The sequence below is a fragment of the Tamandua tetradactyla genome, chromosome 8 (assembly GCF_023851605.1).
Source record: "Tamandua tetradactyla isolate mTamTet1 chromosome 8, mTamTet1.pri, whole genome shotgun sequence".
NCBI classification, from domain to species: domain Eukaryota; kingdom Metazoa; phylum Chordata; class Mammalia; order Pilosa; family Myrmecophagidae; genus Tamandua; species Tamandua tetradactyla.
Window position 1 is genome coordinate 107,818,711 of NC_135334.1, and position 18,178 is coordinate 107,836,888.

Below are 18,178 nucleotides of genomic sequence, written 5' to 3' on the forward strand. Positions count from 1 at the left end.
GGGGGAATGTCACGGCTGGCTCGCTCGAGCAGCCAGAGAACCGGAGCTAAGCGCATCCTGACGGGCTTTTAAAATGACATTGATTGGGACAAGCTGTTCCCAACCCCAGTAAGAGTTAATCTGCCTGTTAATCAAGGCACTAAGGGGCTCAATGCGAGTTTTATTAGCGACTGGAGAACAGAGGCGGCAGCGAGGGATCAAAAGCCGGGATCCCAGATATTTGTCAGCGCGGTTTCCAAAAGAAAAAAAAAATGTATTTTCAATTAGAGAACAATTCGGCACTTTTCATCACTTCCTAACCCTGCCTCTCAGATGATGATTTACAAACCTGGCTGGCGGGGGTGGGGGAGCGGGAGGGGTAGGGGGAGAAGGAGGGGGAAACGACGCCCGGGGGCAGCCGGGGGGTCAAAGGGCGGGGGAGGAGCCGCGGGTTGGCTCCGCGGAGTTCGGCCCGGAAGAGTTTTAAGAATTTCAACATGAGGCGCAGAAGCCTCTGATTCCTCCCCACAGCAAAGACGATGAAAAAAAAGAAAGAAAGAAAATGAGAGTAACAAATAACGCCACCGATATCGCCATCCACCGCTCAGGGTCAGCGTCCTGCCTCCCTCTCCCCCCGGAGCGGGACCCGGGAGGTGTCTGGTCTCCGCGCGCTGCGGCCGGGCTGGCCGGAAGGTTTGCGCAGCGAGAGGGAGTCTCCTTGCGTGTGTGCGGCGCTGCCCCCTTCCGCCCCGGAGGGGCGTGGGGGGGGGGCTCCCTTCGGTGTTCCTTCAAAATCTAAAATAAATAAATAACCCTCCAAGCCCTTGGGGAAATTTGAATAGAAACTCATTCAATAATCGGAATTAGTTGAGGGGGTTTGGGGAGGAAAAAAAAAAAAAACTCAACCACGTCCGCCTTCCGATCAAGGAGGACCTGGAAGTGAGAAGGCGACAGAGGAGGTCTCCGGCTAGCCCTGGGCGCGGGGCGAGGACTCTGGTCAGAGGTAATTATGTCACCGCATTTTCTCGCCGAGACAGCCGAATAAACACAATCTCCAATAAACATCTCTAATGAGGGAGGAGGCCCGGGGATGACTGGGTTTGATTTATGACTGGAGAAGATCCACTTCTCACTGCAAAGCAGGCAACCTGCTCGGCGCCCAGCTCTGGGGGAAATAGCCCGCGAGGGAGAGAACCCAGGCCCAGGTAAGGCGCCGCGCCTGGAGGCCGCTTTGCTCGTTCCCGGACTAACCGGGAGAGGTGGGCAGGGAGCGGCCAGCTGCTCGGAGCTGGACAGGGGTCCCAAGCACCTGTCACAGCTGACTAGGATCCAAACATTCCCCAGAGGTGCTCTCAGAAGGTCTGGATAGAGGGCTCCAGGAGCGTGGGTGGGAGTGGGGAGAGCTTGGGTTTGGCCTAGAAGCCGCCCCAACGTCCCGAGCAGGGTGCTGTTCCCCGCGCCTCCGGTCGCTTGGGGCTAGACTCCCGGGACTTTCGTCTAGCCGACCCACGATTTAGTCTAAATTTGAACAATCCTTCTCTGACCCACTTCGGGGTTACTTCCGTCCTGCCGTGGGCAGGGGATCGCCCAGCACTCCGCGGTGGGGCTCACCGGGCGCCCACGCTTGCGGTGGAGCAGCGAGCGCAGCGCCCGCGGTAACCCGAGCCCGCGTTCTAGCTCAGTGAGAATCGCTAATTATTAGGTCTTCCGAAGTGAAGCTCAAATCACACTCTGGGGGCTTTACGCGCTGCCCAGCTCTCAGGGCCGCATTCTTTCGTCCTCCGCTCCTTTCTGAGAAACGAACCCCATTTCTAAGACTTTGCTACCACGGGAAACTTTTGGTGCGAGGCGTTTCCGCGCGCTCCAGGCGAGGGTGGGGACTTCTCCTGGCGAGCTCCTGGTTGACTGCGATGCAGGGGAGATCTGGGTACAAACTGCAACCCCACCTCCTGTGTTTCTCATGATCGCGAGCAGCTTCTGCACACCCGGGCCCCACCCCCAGCTCAGGGCCCGACGGGAGGTCCACTCTGGGGACGGGAACATTTTACTATTTCTGCAGAAAAGCAAGCTCGGCAAAGACAGGAACAACCCCACTCCCAGTCCTTCCCATCCCACCCTCAGTAAGTCCCCAGCATCTTTGCATGCCCCTTTTAAAAGCAAACACCAAGCCCCTGGGTCACTTGGGGCGGGCTCCGATTTGGGGGCGCCCATCGCGGGAAGCGAAGAGGCGCCACGGGCTCCGAACCGGTCAGGGCTGGAGCCGAGGCGGTTACCTGGGAGCGGAGGGCGGGGAGGCAGGTGAGCCTGGCAGCGCGGTTCCCACACTTCTCACCGCAGCTCTGCAGGGGAAGTGGCAGATCTGACAGCCGCGCTCTACGCAAGGACCTGCCCCAGAGTTTAAATGTCAATGATAAGAAAAGAGGGTGCTCGGGTAGGCGCTAACTTTCCTTAATATCCACGCCAGTACCGCCCTCATTGGCTGTCCGGCTCGCGTGACGTCACGGCCGCCAGAGTTGGGCTCAGTTCCGCGCCGGCAAACGTTCGGGCCCGGCCTGAGCCTCCCCCTCCAATCCTCGGTCCGGCCGGCTCCGGCCCCTGCCCCGGCCTCCTTCGGCCCAGCCTGGGGCTACCAGCGCCTAACTGGGTCCCGGCCGGTTCCACCCTCCTTTGGGGGCGTAGAGTCAGTCGCCAAGGAAACAAGTCCGGCGGAGAGCGCTTCTCCTCCTCGCGCTGCACGCTGATCCCAGGCCCCCTGCCCCTAGACCCGCCAGCTCTCTCTCGGGGTGCCTACCCCGTGCTTTCCTCCGATCCTCAGAGCAGTCACTTCATCAGAGTCCCAGACTTGGAGCGGGGTTGAGAGGGGGAAGCTGGCAGGGATCATTTTCAGAAGGAGTTCGAGGGCTGATGGGTACCCCAACTTGGCCCTGGCGCCAAGTCACCCGCTGAGCACAGACGGGGGAGTCTGGGGGGAGGGGCAAGAGGTCCCTTTCCCGTGGCTATGCCAAAGTCCTCGCCAGGTCCACTGGGTCCTCAAAAGGGACTTCCCTCAGCGCCTGGGCTGGCTCAAGTCACGTAGAAAATGCAGGTGATTTTATCTTTGATTCCAGGTTAACTTTCTTTCTGTTGACTTTATGGACTCGAGGAAGAAAATAGGAAAAATCCCAGATTCTGAAGTCGTTATTTCCCTTTTCAGGGCTGCGGAAAGAACAGGAATTGGGGCAGGGTCGGCAGGATGGTGCCCCGGTAGCTCGTACCTGTTTTCCCTCCCACCGGTTGTGGACCAGGAGACGGCTAGCGGACCTGGGCCTAGCCGTCTCGGGAGCCAAACCCAGACCGGTGTTGTCATCCTCATGCCCTCCCCAACAGGGAAGGGGCTTCCCAGCTGTCAGTCCCCTCCCCTTCTGCTTCCATCCTGGGTGCGAACTTGAAAGTGACAGCGCTTCGGCCCGAAGGGGCAGGGGGCACTTGAGGAGGTGGAAGGGGGGGATTGGATGGGGCGTGGAATTTCCTCTGGGCAGCTGGAGACCCAGCCCAGGTAGACCCGGGCGTGTAACGTCGGGGAGGGGAGGGAGTACGCCTAGGCACCTTGCTCAGATGAGGGCGGCGAGAGGGGAAGCCAAGCACAGATGGCGCTGAGGCGCCAGAGGCCGAGCGGATTCTGCTTCCGCCCTCGGCACACCTGGACAGGTGCGGGACTTCGCAACCGGCCGGGAAATGGCTCCGGGCAGACTCCTCTTGGCCCGGCCGGCTCCTAGCCTGACTTGATTGTTCTTTGGCTTAGCGGGTAGAGGCCCTGAGGTCAGAGTGGGGGTGGGGAAGAGAATGACAGCCTGTTGGTGGGGAGGTCTCGGCGAGGTGCTGTTACCTATTGACGAACCCTTTCTCTTCCCACCCTCCTCTCGCCCCCATCCCCTGAGACTCCCGGTATCAGGGGCAAGGGGCATCCATCTCCCACTGGCCGCTCTTGTCTGGGTCTAGTACCTGCCGTGGTCCTGTCGCAGTCGCAGTGAGACCTGCTAGGCCAGTGAGAGGCACACACCCCACCCCACCCGCACCCCCACACCCATACACACATTAAACCCCGGCCATCCTCCTGGGACCCAATTTCTCCATAAACCCCTAGCCGCACAACTTCGGGATCTAGACGAGTCAGATCTCCCCCACTCCACGCCCGCCTGAGTTTTCCGGAAGGCCCGGGTCCTGGGTAGGCCTCCCCATCGCCCCAGTTTCTGTCCGCGCCTCACTCCCCACCCACTCCCTCTGTCTAAGCCGGAGACTGCCCCGAAGGCTGCTCGGAACTTGTTTGGAGTCCAGGCTATTAAGTGTGCGCGGATCCCTGCAACCCAGCAGGGTGCTCGAGAGCGGTGCTGGAAACGCCACGGCGCCCGCCTGCTTATCTGCCTGTCAACAGAGGGTGCAGTGGGGCGGTGCGGGAGCGCGGGGCCGTGGCGGCAAGTCCGGACCTAGGCCGGTCTGAGCTCCCGGCCAACGCAGGAGACGCTCTCCATTTGTCCCTGGGCACAGAAGGCGGGGGAGGGAAGGAGTCGCCGGGGGGTCTCCGCGCTGGAGGGTGAAGGCTTAGCCGCTGCCAAAGCTCAGTCCAGCTCAGAGCACTCTGGAACCGCTTCCAGAACCCAAGAGCCGGGTCTCCCCTCCACACCCGCCACCAGCCTGGGAACGGCCGGGGCGGGTGCCGCGTGGTGCCCAGCCTGCGAGGCCGGGCTTTGCCTTCTAGGCCGCACCGGCTGCAGCGCGGCCACAAGAGTGACCCGGGGGCGTCGCGGAAGATCGGGAGCTTCACCGATGCGGAATGCGACCTGAGGCGGGCTTTAGGTGGGGTGCAAAGGGTCAGAAGTGGGAAAACAATCCCCCCACCCCACCCCCAAGCTTCTCCCCAGCTCTGGTTAGCCTAGACTACATATTTTAGGCCCCCAGTGCAGTCCTGAGCTCTGGTTCTTTACTCCTGCTGCAGCGAGCGAGCTCAGCCACCGCCGGGTCCGCGAGGGCTCCCGGCCCAGCCCCGGCCTGTGGCTCCCGGGAAAGCCCACGGCCTCCCCTGAAACCTGCAGAGGAGGGTGGGGAGTGGGTGGGATGAGGGATCTTGAAGTAGGGGGTGAGGGTGGTGTAGGAACGGGTTGAGAGGACTGATTAGAGAGAGTGGCTTGTTGGAAGAAGAGAGAGGGAGAAGGAAGAGAGGGATCGGTCCCTGGCTTGAAGGGTAGCTGAGCTCTGTTGTTCTTGTCCAAGGTATGTTTCCCCTTCTTTCCCCTTAACTACTTAACCGTGGGGCCCTTCCCACAGGATCTGTGTTCCAGTGTGAGTGAGAATTGATTTAGTATTTGTCTTTTCACTGAGAATGAGCATTGAGTCTCTCAACAATTCAGAAGTCCAAATAGATATTTTTTACTTCAACATTTCAATTTCATTTTGCTAAGTTTAGACAACTTGTTAACTTCCATTTTAAACTATTATTTGTGGATGAATGCTAATTTATAAAATGATTTTAAAAGCTTTTCCATATAAACGTGAATAGGGAAAGAGGAAGAAGTCCTCGACTATTGAGGAAAAAAATACTGTGTATATTTGTGCCATTTCAAATAGCTATAAAGCCCAGAAATCTATTTATCAGGCAAGGAATCTAATTCACTGGACAGTGCATGTGGCTCTTGCTCTCCCTTTCCTCTGCTTTGCTTCCTCTCCTTTAAACAGCAAACTTGTTTTAACAAGATTTTTATTTTAAATCAAAACTGGAAAAACGTTTTGTGAATTCGAGCGTCAAAAAGGGAAATATTAAGCAAAGGCAATATTTGCGGTCTCTTCAACCTGATCTAAAGGCACCATTATATGCAATTATCTGGTTTCTCTCCCATTCAATTATTTTTCTGCTCTCACTCAAAGAAATATTTAGTTTCTTCTCTCTTCTGTCCTACCACACCATAAAAAGTTTTCTTCAACATTTGGAGAAATCTCCAAATCGTTTCAGTTTACTTTCCTATTAAGAAAAATCTCGATGGCAATGAATTCGAGAAAACTCTGCTTTTCTTTTTCTCTTTAAAATTTTCATATTTAGTTCATCTGTGGCACTATGTTTGCTTTCTTTCTCTCCCTTGTCAGGGTGGAGGCTGAGACATTAGCTGAATTCCCTGGGGGTGATTGGATGCAATTCGCTGAAAGTAGACAGGCACGTCCTGGATGTTAGAAATTCACTTTTTCTCAACGTGACAAGGCCGACTTCGATCTACAATTGTATTTGAATGGGCAATGAGCGGAAAGATCTCTCATCATTAAGCCTGCTTCTACTTTAGCAAAATAACGAGGAGACTTCATTTGCAACAAACGCTCATAAAACTCGTATTCTCTGCAACTCTTTAATAAAACGAATGACAGTGGAATTTAAACTGGAGGTGAGGAGAAGGCAAAGAGAGGGAGACGGGGAATTTCAGAGGTATCCCCTCCCTTCCCCCCAAAGTTCCATGTGATCACGTTGACTTTTTTACTTTAAATCTTAAATAAGATGTGAGTTGTAACAAGAGGATTGGCACTTACTCTGTGACCCTTATAATTGGATTAAATATAGACTGAGACGTACAAAAACACACCAAGATTGACAACTGCCAACTGGACTTCCTTATGATTGATTGTGATGCTTCGTGCTGGCAACAATAATGAAATAAATTGTACGGATAAAACAGCACATTTGTCATTTCCATGCCACGAGTGAGGAAGTCAACAAGTTAGGCAAGCTGTTAGCTGACAGGCACGAGCGGGAGGCAAAGCTAAAGAGATAAATAAGGATTCCAGGCATTGACAGGACAAATTATAACTTGTCACAACCTTTTTAAATTCAGAAGTTTTCAATTAACATATATATTGCTGTTACATATAAGATAAGGGGGCACCGACGTAAACACGCAGTGCACAGAAACCCCCAACCCAGCGCCTAGGGCTTGGGAGCTGAGGTCTCTCCTGCTACGCCTGTCCCAACCCTGGCCAGCTGAAGGCACCCATGGCTTCCCGGTCACCCTGCTGGCCATGTAAGGTGGGTGAGGGTGCATTAGGCTGGAGAGCAGCTTCTTCTTTTGCTGGGAACTGCAGCTTGAGGTTCCAGCGTCCTTTCTTCCCAGAAGCAAATCTGCCCAGCCTGAGGGACAGTCTGGGAAAAGGCCTGTGCCCAGGTCTGGCAGGGTGAGCCCAGCTCCCTCTGCCTCCCTGTGTTGACACATAGGAAGTGCGTTAGAGGGCAGCGCCAAAGCCTCACTGTCAGGACAGAACCTGAGCTCTTGGACTTACGGTATCAGCAATGGCCACCAAAGGATGGCGGGCTAGGCTGCTGACCTGCTGTGACCTGGGTGTGTTCCTAGGTTGTGGACTCCTTCCAGCTTCAGAGCTGCCCTGGAAGAGGCCACAAAACCAAACCTCTTTGTGCTGCCCAAGAAGAAGGGCTGTTTTTCCTTAGACATCATTTGATTCTTATATCCAGTGTCAGGGGCTCCTTGTTCTTTGGTCCATGAGTATGCAGGAAACTTGTAGATCCCTGCAAGGCCTAAGGATGTTCTAGTAGGGGTTAGTGAGGCCTTAGGAGGAGCAAAGGGCTGGAGTTACCGGATGGGGCTACAAGTTCGGTTGGAGTCTAGAGTTTGTGGATGTGGTCAGAAACTGTCGTGGGTGAAGGTCAGAATGTGCTCGAGGAGTGTGTAAACTCCTTTATTGGTCCCCACTCCCCATAGGAGGCTTACTTCTCAGTTGTAAAGCAAACGTTCACCCCAAGCTAGAATTTGGACTTGGTGGTGCCTCTCAAGCCCGGCCGCTCTCTGAACGCTTGGCCTTGCTGCCCTGGCCTGGCCTCCAGCCATACCCCAGCTGTAACAGGAAGATAAAGGCGGGGAGTGAGAGTCCCCAGCACCGAGGCCTCCATCTTCCTCCAGGCTGAGGCCGCCGGGCCTCCTGTAACGGCCTGGGCCGGCGAGTGGAGCACAAAAAACGGCCTCGTCTCCGCGCCGCCGGACGTTGGGCAGGCTTAGTCCGGGCCGGCCGGGAGGCCGCCTCCTTCCTCTCCTTGCGGCAGTCCACCCCTCTTCGCAGCCCTCCGGCCTCGCTGCGCGGCGTCCACAGCCCACGCCTCGCCCTCGCCGTCGGGTCGTGGGGAACAGCCCAGCCTTGCGCCGAGGCCGCGACCTGTCACCACGAACACTCCCAGGAAAAGCGCGTCAACCCCCAGCCCCTAACCTCCGGGCGCCTATCACCAAATTAAACACTGCGAATGCGCTGAATCCTTGCAAAGACAGAGCCCGAGAAGGGCGGGAGGAAGAGAGAGAGAGAGAAAAAAAACCCAAGTTACATGAAATTAGTTGGAAGCGGCCGCATTCCCCAGCGACCGCAGCCATTAACATTATAATCTCAAACGCCATTTTTTTATGTAACACTATTGTTAGTAAATCAACTCCTCAGGTCCTCAGAGACGCTGACCCCTGGCAATTCAGTGAAAGTGTAATTATCTCCCCGAATCTTGGACAGATTTAAGAGATTACATTTCAACTAAATCTATATCAATGCTAATTCCCCCTCTCCCCCCAGCCTGCAGGTGCTAGGCTAGGGAAATGGCGTCAAGCCCCAGCACGACGCTTCACAAAGAGGGGAGGGCTTGCTGCGTACAGGGCCAGAAGAAATGAAGCCCCACACAAAATTACACCTTTTTCTTTTCTTTATTTCTTTCTTCTTTTTTTTTTTTTTTTTGCTACAAAACCTGGTTCTTATATAGCAAAGTTAAACAAAGCAGCTATGCTAAATTAGCGTTACATAAAGGCGAGTTTAATGCTCGGTTACAGTCAACTGGTGTATCTCTGATGGCTAATTGTCTATCAAAATTAAAGAGAAAAGAACAAATGATTCGTTATAAGAAGGTGTTAAAAGCCTCAACAAAAGGACATTTCACAAATATAATATCTGCAGCTCGGGGATCACCCGCGGGGTTGTTCAGGCCCCGGCCCTGCGCAGCTATGAGAAGTGGGGTGCGGAGTGCTATTTGTCTGGATAGAGCTCATTTCCTCCTAAATGAGTGTAATAAAAATCCGAGAGGAGATATTAGTGTAAGGATCGAGACCAGCCTTAATCGGCGCGACGAACGTGGGCTTCAAAGGCGACTTTAAGTCTCTCGACCCGGGATGGGGGCGGAGGGCGCTCTGCCATCCCTCGAGGACGCCACGTCCAAGTAACTCTCCACTGTCCTGCGTTCAGGGACAGGAGCGAGCGAGTATGGGGCTGGAGGTAATTTTAACAAAGGGGAGCGTGTTTCGCGGGTCCCAGCTCTTCCCTGCCTTCTTCCGGCTGGAAAGGGACGTCGGGGTGGGGGTGGGGGGGCTCTGTCCGACATCTCAGAGGCGCCGGCACCGTCCAACACGTGCCTCTCTGCCGCGCAGCGCCGGTTTCGGGGTGCGCAGGCTGCGGCCGCCAGTCCACCCTCCAGGAAGAGAAGGACTCAGAATATAACAGGACGGCCCCCTTCCCCTAGGCGAGCCCAGTTCTAGAGCTGCAGGCATAGTTGTTGTTCCAAAGTTAATTAAACCTGAAAGCCACCAAAATGCGCGCGCCAGGCGTGCGGAGGCCAATTTCCAACGCACGTAGCCGGCGGGCGGCGCGGAGAGAGAAGGCGCGGGCCGCGGAGCGTGGTCGCTCGGGCTGAGTCACTGCGCGAGAGTCTGAGACTCGGGGAAAAAAGCAGAAACCAAATCAGGCAGCAAGAGCAACAAACCATCTGGAAAATGGACCCACGGAGCCGCAAGAATGTACTTTTTTTTTTTTTTTTTTTATCTTTGACAACTTGTATCCTAAAGAAAATGTATTGAAGATAATTGAAATGATTACAATTCATTGCTGTCTGACTTTGAATATGAACAGTCACATAATGACATCCCCGCCACACAACAACAGTTTAATTTCCATTATCCCAGTTCAGGATCCTCGCGCCAGCCGCGGGGCAACGCGGCACTAAAGCGGAAATCTTGGCTCCAGCTTGCTAGTTATTCATTTTGGGGTGGGGCGGGCGGTGGGGTGGAGAATGGATTTCTTCTCCGTCCCTCCCCTCCACCGCCGACCCCCAAACTTGTTTTGAAAATCTCAGGGACCTGTGGGCACGGAGGAGCCGAGAGGGGCGTCGTCAAAAGGCCGCTTTGCCCGACGGGGCTGCGGGCGACGGCGCTGAGCCACGGTCTTGGTGTCCCCGGGGATTCTCGGACCCTCGCAGGACGGGTTTCCGAGCTCCCACTCTTAGCCCGGCCTGGTCCATGGAGGCCCGAGGCTGGGTCCCCTTCACCAAGCTCCCCTTTCGGGGACAGCCCCCTCGCCTCCCTTGCCTCGTCCTTCCCCCTTCCCTGGAGACTCGTGTTGGTTGCTTCTTTCTGCTTCTGAGCTCCGAGCCTCGCGCGCAGGGTCGGGCGGGGAGGCTCCGGGTGTCCTCGCAGATTTGGAAGATGCCTCGGACTTGACCCCTTCCCAGCCCCCATCCCGCGGCCACTTTCCCCTCCCCCCTTCCCCCCCTTCCCCTCTTTGGCCCCCAATAACCAGCGAAGTAAGCCCCGGTCTCTCTGCATCCCGGGGACGCTGGCGTTCACCTTGGGGCGCAGCCTCGGCCAAGCTGTCCCTGCAGGGCCGCGGGGGGCCGGAGGGGGTGGGGTGCGGGAATCAGGGGTGGGGGCCGGAGGGGTGGGGGTGGACCGAGGCCTCCGCAGTGCGCAGGCGCCGCTCGGGCCCGCCGCCCCCTCCCCAGGCTCGGGGTCTCGGGGACAGACCCCGCGTCCCTCTCCCCGCAACCACCGCCTTAAAAAAAAAAAAAAAAAGACCATCTGGTAATTGTCTTTCTTTAGATCTTCCCTTAATTATGCTTTTAATTAAAGATGGTTCAAGGCATCGGACCACATGAAGGGCAGTAATTACAAATTACATTACAAACCCGACAGATGTAGTGGGATCTGCTGGGAAAAAGGTACCGGAATAAAAATTTGACTAAACTTTGGGATAAATTAATCGGCGTCTTGGAGAATAGGAGCCTAATTCTGATTATATAGGCTGCAGCCTGGATTTAAGTTTTGTGTCATGATTGTTTTCATATTTCTTTGACGTCTATTGATTTGGAGGCAGCTGCAAGCCTTTGTCACAGGAGAGAAGAGCAGTCACAATATATTAGCTTGATGGCATAACTCGAACCGGAGAGGCAAGGGGAGCTGGAATGACGGGGGCGCACGTGACCCCGCCCGAGGCCTCCCCACCCAGCCCTGACATTAACTTGTTCTAATAGCAATAATAGAGTTTTTACTCCCAATGCATGGAGAGAAGGTGCTTTTCTGTCTAGAACGCGAGAGGCGGGAGTGCGCGGCCGCCGCCCAGGAGGCTGAGGTGGATCCGCGTGCGGTGCCTCCCCGCTCGCCGCAGCGCCGCAGCCCGCAAGCCCCCGCCGGGCTCCAAGGCCGCCCGGGATTCCGAACTCCCGGCTCACGTCGAGGGGGCGCGGGGTTGCGAGAAGCTCCGCGGGTCCCAGTCTCGGCTCGGAGGCGCGAGGTCAAGTCCCCACCCAGGCCTGTCTTGGGGTCACCCGGGGGCGGCAGCCGGCTGGGGAGCAGGGCCGGGAAAGAGACCGCCAGGCGGGTGCCCGGCCCGCCCCGGTGTGCGCGGCCGCCAGCTCGGCCAGCTCCGAGCGCGGAGCGTGCGGGAGCCAGACGCAGATTGTGAGAACAGAAGGGAGGGAGTTGGGTCATTTCCTCTGCTAATCATCGCCCCCGCCTGCTCCTCCCCCCACCCTAGCCTAGCCACCGCCCACCCTCTAGCCCGCCTCCCGGCCCCAGCCTGCCTCACTTTGAGCCAGTGGTTGCATTTTATAGAAAAAAAAAGTATACACGCCCATCACTCATCCATCTATTTTCAGCGTCCATGCAGTGCCTCCGGAACCACGCACGGACAATTAAACACGTCCACTTACGGCAGGACGACCGGGGCTTTCTGTGCACAACATGCGTTCAGAAATGGATAAAAGTCGAATTTCGGCACAAATTCTGTTAATGCACCTTGCCGTAGACGAGCAAGAAAAAAGGAAAGATGTGATCCACGCCTAGGAGACTCTCTTGTCTAAACTCAGAGAACAGGAAGGAGACCCAGCGGCCTGCCACCTTTTTTTTTTCCACAGCCTGGGGAAGGAAAGTTTTCTTTTCGATGAGTCCTCTCACTAAGTTTCTCTTTTTCTTTGCGTTACGCTTTCTGAGAGGAATGCAGGTATTTTCGCTAGACCTCTGAAGGGACTTTTAAAGCACTAGCGCAATCATCTATGAAATCTTGTAGTTCATACTTTCACAAACTTGGGAATCAAAGTCTGTTTCGCTGACGAAACTCATAGAACTAGCAGCGAACTTTCAACAACTTCCTATTTGTGTAATGAACTGACCTATCCCCTAGGGATTGTCCAAATTATAAAGACTTTTTTTTGTCACCCCTACTTTTCAGTAGTTTGCAGGTAAGAAAAATCAGTCAAATCGACCTCTGATAGTGTGGCAAAATCAATTTCCCCGTGTTTCACTCTTACCTTTTCTAACCTCCCTGTTGTGTTGCATGTACTTCAAGTGTGCAAAAGTCTTCGAAATAATATCTGAAAACTTAAAAACTTTGTTTACGTCTTCTGTGGATCTAAGATGGGGATTTCTTTCTTTCTTTCCCTGTTTTAAGTATTCAATATGAGCAGATACGTTGAAATGGAAGGAATGTTTGAAGAAGCTAAAATAATGAGGAAAATTCTCCTAAGATTTCCCTAGTTTCTGTATATAATATGTATAACAAAATTATCTTTTCATCCAAAATGAAGCAAAGAATGCCAGGAGACATAATACATCACTGAATAAATTTTTCAAGAAACATATACCAAACGTTCCACAAATATTGGCGTGTCTGTTATTTTATAGTCTGAAGATGTTTCTAAACACAGATAGGGTATAAAACATTAATTTCAACCCTTGTTGTTGTTAAGATGGTAATAAACTTTTTTTTTCTCAATTTTTAAATACCCACACTGTTAATTTAAGTTGTGGCCAGTTTGGGGCCTGGATGCTCTTGGAAAACCGCATACAATGTGCGGGTGTGTGTTTCATCTATCCCACTCTCCTAGAGGGTAATGAGTATTTACATAATGCGTTTTTGGGTACTTTCAAGTCCTTTTTAAAAAATTAAATTGGTCACACCATGTTTGTTTGTGACCAATAAAACCGGACATTTTTGTTTTGTTTATAGCGTATTAATTTTAGTGAACTAGAACATAATATTGAGAAATTAATGCAGTTCTATATAATGCTGACAAAATGCTTCAGAGTAAACAAAAAGGAAATATCGTTAGAACTGCTCATAATGTCGCTTGTGATCCTATCTGTGTGTGTGTGTGTGTGTGTGTATGTGTAAGGGATCTGAATTTTTTCAGCTAATACTATTCAATCTCATTCTGTGTTTCTGTTAGGATGCTCACCCATGCTCTGTAACCAAGGTTTACGTATGCACTGTGAATTTCAATAAATATAAATTACTACTTCATGGCTACTTCATGTCTCATTATTCCCCTTACTATCTGTTCAAAAGTATTTTTTACAAATCACATTGCAACTATTTCCCCTCAGTTCCATGATGAAAGTAGTGGCAAATGCCATTCAATATAGAGGAGCTCAAGCCCAGAGAATGTAAAGATTTTGTTCAAAGTCTCCCTTGAATCTATTTTTGGACTTGGAAACAGAACCAGGCTGGAGGCAACATCAGTGCACATCCCTGATTCCATATGAGGCTACTTGAAGCAGGAGAGTTGGCGGTTCATTTTGGAAACAGAAAACATGCATGGAAATATTTGTTCCTTAGAGACTGAAGGTGGACCTCAGGAGGAATGAAACAACCCATGCTTTCAACTGTTTCTGATTGTCAGGCAAGGAAGAGAGTTTCCTCTCATTTTCTTTGCCTGCATTGCTTTTTTCTGTGTTTGGCAGCTGAACCAGAGAACAGCCTGCAATATTATGCCTTTGGGGACTTCCTGTGGCTTTGCCACGTTCCCTGGAGAAACTCAGAATCTTGGAATCGATGGAGGGATTACAGAGAGCCACAAACATCATTCTCCCTCTAATCCATCTGGGGCTGATGGAGTATTGATAACAACCTTTCTGTAACTTGACAGCTTCAGACCATTCAAATGAGAACAAATCATAGGAATTTGGTGGTGGAGGTGGGGATAAAGTAAGGGCAACTGGTGCAGTCTTTTGGATTATAAGGATTGATTTTATTCCAAAACCATGAAACTAAGTACTAAATTAAACATTCCCTATTCTTTTCTTTGGGAATGATTTCTTCTCTTTTTTTGGTTATTATAGTGCATTTGGATAGGTGATTGACACCTTTATTATGAATAAAAATCTTACTTCATCCCTAGGACAAGACAGTGCCCAGTTGTTTGAATTTTGTAGGTGAACTTCAGCTTCCTTGGCCCCCTGCTTGACGCCGCTATATTAGGTAAATAAGGAAGCCCATTTGCATTAGATAATAAGAATCAGGAAAAAGGCAGACACAATGCTGATTAAATAAGGACTCCCCGTTTGAGAGCTCCCAGTTTGAGAGCTCTGATAACCAAAGCCACAATTGTATTGGTAGGTCAAGCAAAAATCTGAAGATAAAGTCAATGTCAGTTTTCTGCCTTGGTGACAGACAGAGGCCCACCAGAATCATATCTATAAACCCTGTTATCAAGTACCTGGCTGTCGACAATGAATTCAGTTATGCTGTGGGTCACCTACATGATGCTATTTAGAACATCCCTCACTTTGACACAGACTTGCACAGGACAATATGCTAACAATTATAGCTGTCCAACAACTGAGCAACCTGCTTTTTAAGGTGAGATGAGTGGAGAAACTGGGAATGTTCAATCAGAATCTGGGATGTGGTAAAGGCTATCCCTGTATTGAAGGGATGGTTGGGAAAATTGACCTTCTCTCCAAACTCTTGACCAGAGTCAGTTGTATCAGGATCACTCCAGGAACACTTATCTATTGGTTAATTTATTACATAATTTTTATATGATTACTTTTGAATATGCTTATGCATTCATATGGTTCAGAATTCTAAAGGTTAAACGGGTATATTGTGAAAAATTCTCCTTCCTACCTTATCACCCAGCCCCCAATTCTAACTCATTGGAAGCAGACCATATTACCAGTTTCTTGTGTATAGGGGAGTTTAAAAATACAAAATCCCAAGATCTAAGTAATGAGACTCTTTGGAAAGAGGGGCCTAATTATTCATGTTTCAAAAAGCTTTATGAGCCGTTTCTTTTGGGTTTGGGCACTATAGGCTAAGATGACTTCAAAGACTGAGGTTCTATGGAAACCTATAATGTAATAGTATTCAATCCATACATTCCTATAATGCCAACAATTTGCAAAATAAATGTGAAACCAGTACACTTTTTTATTCTCCTGTAAAATCTGTGCAATAGTTATAATTTTTCTGTCCTTTCCCCCATTTTACAGACGATGGAAACTGAGTCTCAGAGATTAGGCAACTTGTCCAAGGTCACTCAGGTAGTAAATAGTGGAGTCAGGCAGCATCATTTAAGACCATCTGTTTTAGTTTCCTTGGCTGCTCAAGCCAATGCCATGCAATGGGCTGACTCAAACAATGGGAATTTATTAGCTCATGGTTTTGAGGTCAAAAGAAAGTCCAAAACTAGGCATCGTCAAGGTGAAGTTTCTTTCTGAAGACTGGCATTCTGGGACTGGCTGCCGGTCATCCTTGGTGCTTGGCTCTTCTGTCACATGGCAATGCACATGGCAGCCTCTTCTGGACCCTCAGTTCTCTTCTGGGTTCCACTGAATTTCACTCTCTTGCTTCCTGTGGCTTTCTCTCTATCTGTATGAGTTTTGTTCTGCTTATAAAGGACTCCAGTTATAGAATTAAGACCAGTCCTTGGCCACACCTTTAACTGAAGCAACTTCAGTTCCTTACAATGGTTTATATCTGCAGGAATGGAGTAGGTTAAAGAACATATTTTTCCAGGGTGCATATACTCCAAACCACTACACCACACTAGGACCTAAGCACTTTTACTTTGAGGCTCTACCCTACATCATATCAGACAATAAAATGTACCCACATTTCAATATAACTATTTGCTTTAAACTTTTTTGAAGACATTTTAATCATTTTGAATTTTGTTGGAAGTCAGTTATTCAGTTCATTTCTATGATTTAAACTTCATTACAGTTATACATAACAATATAAAAGTTGGTATGTTCACTGGGGAAAACCTGATACTGTTTCAAACATTAGGGACTCCCAAGTAAATAGGCCAAGCCCTTGATCTTGAGGCTTGCTCTCGTGAAGCTTATAAATGTAGCTGAGAAGCTTAGCTACCTATAGGTATGCTAAGAATTACTTCCAGAGGACCTCTTTTGTTGCTCAGACATGACCACTCTCTCTTTCTAAGCCCAACTCTGCAAGTGAATATCCTACCCCGCTATGTGGGACATGACATCCAGGGGTGAAAGCCTTCCTGGCCACATGGGATATGACTCCCATGGATGAGCCTGGCCCTGGCATCATGAGATCGACAATGCCATCCTGACTGAAAAGAGGAAAAGAAGTGTAACAAATAAATATCTGTGGCTGAGAGAGTTCAAATTGAGTCAAGGGGCTACTCTTATGTAAGCTTCAGCTAAACGTTGCTATCTGTCATGGTTTGCCAAACCCCAATCAAAACCATTCCTGCAAACCCTAAAGAACACCCAGGGCTTTATATGAGATTCTACAAAGATTCCATGCACTGAGGTAACTTTCTAGAAACCTACAACCTCCAGAAGGGTTCTTAGGTCAGAAAAGTCATCAACTACTTCCATCCCCTTATCCCATGTTGTCAACAGCCTCTAACAACATGAAAAAGTTAGAATGGGCATAGCCCAAATACCTGTAAACAGTGGGAGAAATATCAAAGGAGAAGGTGAAGTTATACAGAGAGGATATGGTTTAACAAATGAGTCTGATTGCTGAACCATTATATTGATATTTCTTTTAGTCTCCAGTGTCTTGGAACAGCAAGAAGTAAAAACCTAAAATTGTGGAATTGCAATCCATATCAAACTCTGAAATCTGTTCTACAAGTAATTGTTGTGGTATGCTTGGAAATTTATTGGTTTTTCTTTTTTTTTTGGTATATGTTATTTTTCACAATAAAAAAGAGATACATTCTCAGATATTTGAGATGAAATGATAAAAAAAGCTTGGTGCATTACGTTATGTTAACTTTTTTAGTCACATAAAAATTTAATAATGCTGACTTTACAGTTTGGTTTTCTGTATTTTGTAACTGCTATTTTTTGGTGGGGAGGGGCAGAGGGAGAGGGCATAATTCAAAATCCTTTTCAAGCCCCTGAAAAGCTTGTAGGTTTTATGTTCTGATCATAAAGTGGTTGTATTAGTTAGGGTAAAGTTACTCTTCTGTAACAAATAGTACCAGCAATTATTCAGTAGCTTGAAAATGATAGGAGTTTTTTCCTCTCCTAACAGTCCGAAGGGTGTGTTTTAGGACATGAGACAGCTCTGCTTCATGTGCTTATTCAAAAATCTGCATTCCCTCCGTCCTCTACAGCATTGCCTTTGTCTACATAGTTCTAGTTTGCTAGCTGCCAGAATGCAACACACCAGAGACAGATTGGCTTTTAATAAAAGGGGATTTATTTCATTAGTTCTTCAGAGGAAAGGCAGCTAACTTTCAAGTGAGGTTCTTTCTTATGTGGGAAGGCACAGGATGGTCTCTGCTGGCCTTCTCTCCAGGCCTCTGGGTTCCAACAGTTTTCCCCAGGGCGATTTCTTTCTGCATCTCCAAAGGCCTGGGCTGAGCTGCCAGTGCTGAGATGAGGTACGCCAAGCTGCTTGGGCTGTGCTATGTTGAGCTCTCTCATTTAAGCACCCGCCAATTAAGTCAAACGTCATTCACTGCAGCAGGCACGCCTCCTAGCTGACTGCAGATGTAATCAGCAACAGATGAGGTTCATGTACCATTGGTTCATGTCCACAGCAAAAGAACTAAATTCTTTTAGTTCCTTAGTGCCTTCACCTGGCCAAGCTGACAACTAAATCTAACTACCACAACATGGGTCACAGAGCCCTCCAGGTTCTGGCTCACTGGAGGGGAAAGAGTGCG